The following is a 7,131-nucleotide window of genomic DNA, read 5'->3' as shown; positions in this document are numbered from 1 at the left end:
ATTCAATTTGATCAGTTATATATTCATAGTGAAGTGTCATTTAAGCACACTGCAACATGTAGGCTAGTCCACGTTCAAGTAAGTAACATTTAAAAATCAAATAAAACAAACCAATAAAACATTTCATTCATGGGGATGAACACAGAAACTAGCCTCATTATGAAGCCTCTTTTTAAATGGATGTCAACTTATCTATAGTTTCTTATGGCTGGTACACTACACAATTTTTGCCCCAATTTTCCACAGATTTACAGTCTAGAGAAGTTGATGCTAGTTACCAAAGATCAGAGCCAGTCTGTAGATTTGAGTCGACAGAATCCATAGAAAATCGATTAATTTAATTTAACTTAACTTAAAGTGACAACCATCAATTAATATTTAAAGTCTGTTTCTGAAGTATTTACATAGACGTTCAATGTGAAATAGCTTAAAGAGAGCACACTGAGCTTAATTGGAGCAGCACATTTTTTTAAAATAAATTTCATGTAATATTTATTAAAATTATTTTATCATATTTTAATATGAACAACTATTATTAACAATATCTATGAAATTATAATTTTTCTTATTGATGTCATGCTGAAGCTGTGTGATTTTCATAGTAGTGCACCCTTTAAGCTCACCTTAAAATAATATGAAATCTTTAAAAATTACAGCACTGTAAAACGACAGACCAGCAATAAACTGTCAATTTATAATATTATGGATGTAAAAGTACAAGCCAGTAATGCCTGTGAAGTAATATGTTAGCATAGCACACAATTTTATACAGCTAGTCAGATAACTGTGTTCTGTAGCATCTGTGCTATGTTGCTAAAACTATCTTTTGGATCTAATGAAATTATGTCCCACATCCAAGTTCCAGATTATAATATGCAAAAGTCTGAACATTAATCTCTTATTTTTACAATAAGTAGTGAGACGTAATAAGACCCAAAATAAAGGCTTAAACATCTAAAACGCACATTTAAGGGGCTCCTCTTTTGGTGAAAGTTTTTAGACAGCTTTCAAAATGGCTGCCAGACAGTGTGAACACATGGAGACTCGTATCTCTGTGTGCAATGATCTGATTGACTTGAAATTATAGGAGGAATATAGTAACAAACATATCAATTGGTTAACACATCAAGTAGGATAATAAATAATGTTTTCTTTTTATAATCTGATCTCAAAAATGGAAGTGTGCTTAATAGGTATGTGAGCTTAATAGGTACGTTTACCCTAGTTCAAGGCAATGAAATGGGCGTTGTAAAGGTACCGCTGCATCAGATACATTTACACTGTGACCTAGTTTCGGGTTTTGTTAAGGTGGGGGTACGTTCTTCCTTTCCTGTGAAAGGTGTTGCATTAATTCTTGGAAATCACTTGGCGGGAGGTAAAGTGTCACCTGTGCTCGAAGTCATTGATAAGCCTGACTGTTTTATTCGTGCTTAGGACATCTCTGATTTTCCAGATGTTTTTCCTGCTAGTGCAGTCACTCGTGCTAAAAAATGCTGAATCAGGGATGTCATTGTGTTGTCTGACTCATTTATGTCACCAGTGTTTGTTGAGGAAAATTCAGGATCTTGGGCTTGTACCATGAAGCCTGTTTAGCTGGCTAGCCAGGTAAGTTTCAGTTTAGTTTGCGTCAACTCTGGGTTTTAGGTACCATGAAAGTGGTTTGGCTTTTAGCAGTGTTCATCGCCATAATAACTTGCGCTCCACAGCTAACCTGCTCCGGGTCAGGTTATGTTCTGGTTTAGAGATCTTAAACCGAAATTTGACCAATCAGCTTCAAGCAAAGTGACATGTCTCTGATGCAATAAAGTCACTCCTCCAGTTTCTCTTCCTACAAATTAAAGGGCGCTACATATTAAAACATTTTTAAAGATAAAATCATTGATTTTTAGAGATGATTATTTTTTATAATTATTTATATAATTATTATACCCTTAATCGATTACACAAGCCAGCTTAGTTTAATAGTAATTATTAAGCTTTTATTTAAAATCAATGTAAACATATAGATAATATGCAATATAAATAAGTTTTAGAATCAATAGCTTTAAACATGACTACATATGAGCTTAGATTTTTAAGTGTTCTATAAATATTATCAGCTCTATAAACTGACTTTACAACTTTTACTTGCACTTATATGGTAAGATGTTTTCTTTAAGTTTTCCTCGTTCATGGATAGATCGTTTCATGATCGTGCTGTGTAAATGTTTTAAATTCTTCATATTGTTCAATCTTTTAATCTTCGCACTGACTCTCTCACAAGAAGTGAATCATAGTTTTAAGGCATGTGATTGGCTGCTCATTACTGATGTCACACTTTCATGTGCACGCGCTCCATTAACTCAGGATCAAGCCTGAGTTGACAGAGAAAATTGATGATCAGCTTCATGGTACCAACAAAGCCGGATTGGACTGGTTTGGTTTTGTCAACTCAAAACTAATCCTGTAACCCTGAGTTTGTTCAGCCACCATCATGCTACAGGCCCCAGCTCAAAAGTGTGTTGAAGGGGTTAGAAGTGACTCTATAAAGGCTGTGGTTGTTCTTTGTCAGATTGTTTTGCCTGTTGCCTACCGAAAACAAGTCTTGAAATTGGCACATGATCATGAGTTTTCAGGTCATTTGGGCTGACAAAAACTTACAATCGCATCCTTAAACATTTCTTCTGGCCTGGTTTGAAAAAGGATGTATCTCAGCATTGTCGTAATTGTCATGTATGTCAGGTCACAGGCAAACCAAATCAAAAGATTCCACCAGCTCCATTTATTCCAATTCCTGTCATTTGCAAACCGTTTGAACATGTAATCTTGGATTGTGTCAGTCCTTTGCCTAAATCAAATGCAGGTAATACATTTTTTTGACCATTATGTATTCTGCAACTTGTTTTCCCTAAGCCATCCCACTGAGAAAAATCACTGCACCTGCCATTATTAAAGCATTGATCAAATTATTTTCTACTATCGGACTGCCAAAAGTTGAGCAGACTGATCAGGGAACTAAAGTGTTCAAACAAGTGTTGAAAACCTTGGGTGTCACACATCAAATTTCGTGAAAGTCAGGGTGCCATAGAACTGTCACGTGTGTCTTGTTCCCCATGCCCATATTTGGTCCTTCCTGTTTCTGTCTTTATTATTAGTTCATTAGTGTCCGTCTGTGTTTGATTTCTCTTCACCTGTTTCAGTTCTCCTCGTTTGATTCCACTGTATTCTTAAGTCTTGGTTTTCCCCGTGTCTGAGGTCTGGTATTGTTTGTCTTTCTCCCGTGCTCCATGTTTCCCTGTGTTTGTGCTTCTTTAAAAGAAGGTTTGATTGTGCTCCTCGACTCCTGCGTTCTCCTTACTCCAGCGTAGATGTGACAGAATACAGGACCCAAAACAAAAATGTGAGCGGCGCCCTTTCTCCCCGTGTTTTTGTTTCGTTTTTGAAAGTTTTTTTGTTTTCCTTGTTTTTTCTCCCTGCGGCATGGAAACCGCCGCAAAAATTCGCCGCCCCAGCCTAACTTCTACGAGTACGCTGGGGAATTCTGCAAGCTCACGGCGGTGGCGACAGTGGATGATGCCGCCGTCAACCGTCTGTTCTGACTCAGGGCCAATTACCATCGCCCCGTGGACCTCCCAGACACCACTGGACTGAGTTGGAGAGAAGGGATCTTTCGGTGTCTGGGAAGTGTCCAGGCCCAAGCCAGAACCAGCCTGCCGTCCAGCCTGTCAGCCGCTTTCCACTCAAGCCCGCCGCCATTCGCAGCTAATGCAAGCCCGCCGCGGTTCGCAGCCAAAGCAAGCCCGCCGCCGTCCACTGCCCAGTCAAGCCCGCCGTTTGCGGGAAACTCAAGCCCGCCCGCCTTTCGCTACTCAGTCAAGCCTGCCGTCTGCGGGGAACTCAACGCCGCCGTCCGCAGCTCTCCCAAGCCCGCCGTCCGCGGCCAATACAAGCTCACCATCCGCGGCTATCCCAAGCCCGCCGTCTGCGGGGAAATTAACACCGCCGTCCACAGCCAAAGCAAGCCCGCTGCCGGTTCATGTGGCAAGCACTATGCTGTGCCTGCGCCTCCCGAGCGCCCTCCAAAGCCCGCCTGAGCTCTGGTAAAGAATGGGACGATGGAGTACCCCTAGTACTGTTTCCTGCTCGTGAAGCGACCCAACAGTCTCTAGGTTTTAATCCTGCAGATCTAGTTTTTGGTCACACAGGTCCGTTGAAAGTATTGAAAGACGGGATGCTGAATGACAAAACACTGGCTGAGGAGAATGTACTGGATTATGTCAGCCGTTTCCGAGAACAACTGCACAATGCATGTTTATTTGCACGAAAATCGCTCAGGAAGGCATGAAGAAACTGTATGATAAGAAAGCTGTTGTACGGGAAATAAAACCTGGTGATGAAGTTTTAGTACTGTTACTGGTACCTAGTTCGTCTTTGACTGCTCGTTTTTTCTGGTCCATTCAAAGTATCAATGAAACTGAATTAGCACAATTTTGTGATATATACTCCTGATCGAAAAGAAAGTTTCGAACATGTCATGTTAACATGTTGAAGTTTTATTATTCTAAGAAAGCATCCGAGGAAGTTTCGGAGGGAAATGAAAAACCTGTTGCTGCAGTTGTTACTGTGAATCACTGTACTGCTGTGAATGGTGAGGTGGTGCTGCCCTCTCCTGGTGAGTGTCATGCTGATGATGGTGTTACACTTCGTGATGAGTTGTCAACGTGTGGTAGACTTCTGAACTCTGAAATTTTACAGAATTTGTCAGAGTACCTTGATAACATGCTTGGGTCACAGAAACAGGATGTTATGACATTAATTCGAGAATTCCCCATGCTGTTCAGTGACGTGCTGAATGCTGTAAACGAATGTATTACAGCATGATATTCAAGTGACATGTTACTCTCCTATTAAACAAACCTATGCTTATGGGGTGAATAGCACCAAACATTCTGTGATGAAGACTGAAGTTAATTATTTGTTGAAGAATAATCTAGCCATAATCTAGCCGAACCTAGCTATAGCCCGTGGAGTTCTCCTTGTTTACTTGTCCCAAAGTTCGATGGTACATTTAGTTTCTGCACAGATTACTGGAAAGTAAATTCTGTGACTGTACCAGATAGCTATCTGCTTCCTAGGATGGAAGACTGCATAGATAATTTGGGTTTTGATAAATTTGTGACAAAACTGAACTTGGTCAGAGGATACTGGCAGGTACCGTTGACACCTTGAGCTGCGGAAATCTCAGCTTTTGTCACTCCAGATAACTTCTTAAAATATCGGGTTATAGCTTTTGGGCTATGAAACGCCCCCGCAACTTTTCAACATCTTGTAAATATTGTCTTGTCAGGAATTCCAAATTGTAATGCGTACCTGGATGATCTAGTAATTTATTGGTCTGAGCATTTGACTGTTCTTCGGACAGTTTTTGAAAGGTTAGCTAATGTTTCCCTAGCAATCAATCTGGCTAAGTGTGAATTTGGTAAAGCAACAATCACTTATTTGAGCAAACAGGTTGGTCAAGGTCAAGTTTGTCCTGTTAGTGCCAAAGTAGATGCTATTGTTGACTTTCCTGTCCCTACGAGAAGACGAGAGTTGCGTTGGTTTTTGGGAATGGCTGGGTAAAATGACCAGTCATCCCCTGACCAGTCTGCTAAGTCTAGCAAAGGCTTTTATCTGGACCGATGCGTGTCAATGTGCCTTTGAAAGTGTAAAGCTGTTATTGACTAGTACGCCTGTTCTTGCATTTAAAATAGAGGTGGATGCTAGTGCTTTAGGCACTGGTGCTGTTCTTATTCAAGAAGATGATGCTGAGTTTGATCATCCAATTTATTACTTCTCTCTGAAATTTAATCGTCATCTGAAAAATTATTCCACCATTGAGAAGGAAGCATTAGGTCTGATTTTGGCATTACAGTTTTTTTAGGTTTATGTGGGTTCATCAGTATTGCCTGTCACTGTATACACCGACCACAACCCCTTGGTGGTTCACAATCAGCATCTTATGCATTGGTCGTTGATTGTACAGAATTATAACTTAACTTAATCATAAAGCATAAAAAGGGTTCAGAAAATATTATTGCAGATACTTTATCTAGAGTTTAAGTCTGCTTTATGTTAAGTTCTAAGGGGGTGCGTGTTACCAAAGACTATAGAATACCCAAGACATGTAATTCGTATAGTTTTGAATGGGAAAAAATGCAACGCTCAATATGGCCACTCAGCTTGCTTATGTATATGTTGCTGTATGAGTGCATCTGTGTGTATGCTTTGTCTGTTTCAGATGTGAAGTTCATTGGAGAATCTGCCTGCCACTCTTCTGACGTAGGATGCTGACGTCTGTGATCGCGCCATCAATTGCCTGCTGCCGCGCAGTTTAAAATCCACTCTAACTTTAATGGCGATTAGTCTGGGCTGGGTGATGATACGGCTCTGTGAAGATGGTTCTCTCTTGTGAGAAGACCAGCCTGAGAGTCTGTTTTTGTTGGAGTTACGGTTCTGTTGTTTTGCAGTAGCAACAGTGTTTTGCTTGTTATTGATTATGACTTTGATGTGCGCCCTGCAACTGTTACCCGATTGAGATGTCTGTTTGTGAAACTTCTCTTTAGTCACTGATGAGAGTTGTGCAGACTGTTTGGAGAGGTTGTGAGTAAGGTAAGCATGTCGCCACATACATTTACATCATGTAGAATTCCTTACTGTATTAGACACACTGGGCTAGAGCGAGAGGTGCTAATTTTGTATGTTATTGTTTTATTAGTCAGAGTAGTGTTAACCTTAGTGTTAGGGTTAACCGTAGTGATTGGGAGTTTTTGTTTTGTTTAGTTTTTTTAATTTTATTTAAGCATCTCTCTCGCTCCTTCCTCTCCTCCAACTTGTTCCCGACTGGCTCATTCATTGATTGTACATATTGTAAATATTTACTTTACTACTTTACTCTCTCTCAAGCACTCTAAAAGAAAATAAACATTGTGACTAAATTATTGATTTTGTTGCCGTTTCTTTCCTTGTGCAGTTCCTTCCCACCTTGATACGCACACACCTAAATTGTGTATGTTTTGTCTAAGAATATCCCTAGACGAACCACAATTGATTGAAGGACGTAACACCCTGTATGTATTATTTTTTTTTTTTTATCTTTAGCCTATGATATGG

This window comes from Onychostoma macrolepis, chromosome 07 (genome assembly GCF_012432095.1).
Source record: "Onychostoma macrolepis isolate SWU-2019 chromosome 07, ASM1243209v1, whole genome shotgun sequence".
NCBI lineage: Eukaryota > Metazoa > Chordata > Actinopteri > Cypriniformes > Cyprinidae > Onychostoma > Onychostoma macrolepis.
This window is presented reverse-complemented; position numbering follows the sequence as displayed.